The following is a 2040-nucleotide window of genomic DNA, read 5'->3' on the forward strand; positions in this document are numbered from 1 at the left end:
AAGGCACATATCATTTTATCTTTAAACTTGTGTTACATTTCACTGTTCTTATTCTACCATTTTATTTTTTGAAGCTGTTAAGAAAATTTTGGTGGTTTTGTTTTGTTTTGTTTTGTTTAAAAGATTTTATTTATTTGACAGAGATCACAAGTAGGCAGAGAGGCAGGCAGAGAGAGAGCCAGGGAAGCAGACTTGCCACTGAGCAGAGAACCCGATGTGGGGCTTGATCCCAGGATGACCCGAGCTGAAGGCAGAGGCTTTAACCCACTGAGCCACCTAGGCGCCCAATTTTGGTGGTTTTATTGTTTCATGAGACATTGAAACATCTGAATGAATCAACATCTGGGTCATGAGGCAAGTGCTTTCTCCTTTACTTTCTGGGTTACTAGAGCAACTTGTAAGTAGATGGAAAAAAATAAAAAATAAAAAAATAAAACAGGAATGCCTGGGGGGCAGTTGGTGAAGCGACTGCCTTCAGGTCAAGTCATGACCCTGGGGTCCTGGGATGGAGCCCCCCATTGGGCTCCTTGCTCAGTGGGGAGTCTGCTTCTCCCTCTGCCTGCCGCTCCCTTTGCTTGCATGCTCTCTCTCGTGCTCTCTCTCTCTGGCAAATAAGTAAATACATAAAATCTTTAAAAAACAAAACAGAACAAAACAAAGAAAACCTTTTGCAGTACTTAGTTCTTCCAAGGCTTGTGCTAAACTTCTCCTGTCAGATGCAACAAGTCCAGACAGCATGCATAATACCTTGGTAGCAGCAGCACACTGTGCCTATTCCCACTGTGGCCCCATTGTGTATGATTATTTGGAGCCTCTGGAGGACTGTGAATCATATCTGGAAAAGGGGGAAGAGGAAACAGCATGAGTGCCTGGTTGGGAGGAGGCCCGCTGAAGTTGTGCAGGGCAAGCCTGAACATGTCATTGGTGCAAACCCAGGCATCTTTGATTAATAGGAACATCATCTTTAATAGGAATTTGGTGGAATCCCATGATAGGGTCTTCATCAGCCTACAGCTGGCCCATAACCTTGCTGATGATGCAGCTATCTGGTGAGGGCTGATGGTCCTGCCCTGTGATGCTGCGCTGGATTTTCTGGAATGAAAGACTAGACAACTCACAAGGGCAGTTTTCTCCTGGAACTGCAGTCCTTCCCATGTAAGACATGATGAATCAACATAAATAGTGCCTAGTTGGGTTCTGTCTTTATCAAATAACTGTAGTAATGTTGAATGAAGCTGGATCCAGTCTGCTCCTGTGTTGGCTTGTCTCTCATTCTGGGGTATCACCAGCCTCGCTGAGACGGGAGGGGTTGGCATGATGGCGGCAGCAGCGGCAACCTAGCACGGTCTGCTTACCCTACCACTTTGGAACTGAAATCAACTAACATCTGTAGTTTCAAGTGAAAAACAATGGGATTTATAAAACTTTCTGACAACTGATCAATATACTCAAGAGTTTGATATACTCTCAGATATTCTGAAATTTATTTTAACAATTTGCCTTAGTTGAAAATAAGTTGAAATGGATTTTTCCTCAATTTATTTTGCAATATGATAGGTGATAGGTTATATGGATTGACGACAAAAATAAGAACGCAAAGGATGCAGTAGCACAGATCAATCTTGTTAGGAAAATGGGCAAGAAATGAAAATATTGCAGACCATAATATTTTTTAAACCCCTAAATGTATAATCTTATTCTTTGGATATACATGTGTTTATACTCAGAGCAGATGATTAAAGGGCCCAGAGACTACCACAAATACCTCTCCTTCCTCTAATTACTGAAATTACTTGTAATCAACATTCTGAAAAATATGCTCATTTAACTTCTTTAAGCAGCCCCCAAAGCCTCTGGCAGAGAGGATGTATCATATCAGCCACAGCATCAATCCTAAACCATTTCTTAGGATTAACCCAAGAACCAGTCTCAGGTGACCCTACTGAACTTCCAGATCTTGACATTAAAAAACAGTGACAGCCTGAGGGTTGCAGCTGCAGTTTCCTTCTTTCTGTTAATGTTAATGCTCTGAAGTCTGCT

General features: G+C 42.1%; 1 pseudogene; it reads right to left on the reverse strand.

The window, feature by feature from the left end:
- Nucleotides 1-698: 698 nt before the first annotated feature.
- Nucleotides 699-1273, reverse strand: LOC116574054 (annotated as a pseudogene).
- Between the last annotated feature and the right edge of the window lie 767 nt (nt 1274-2040).

Source organism: Mustela erminea, chromosome 15, assembly GCF_009829155.1.
Source record: "Mustela erminea isolate mMusErm1 chromosome 15, mMusErm1.Pri, whole genome shotgun sequence".
Classification (NCBI taxonomy): domain Eukaryota; kingdom Metazoa; phylum Chordata; class Mammalia; order Carnivora; family Mustelidae; genus Mustela; species Mustela erminea.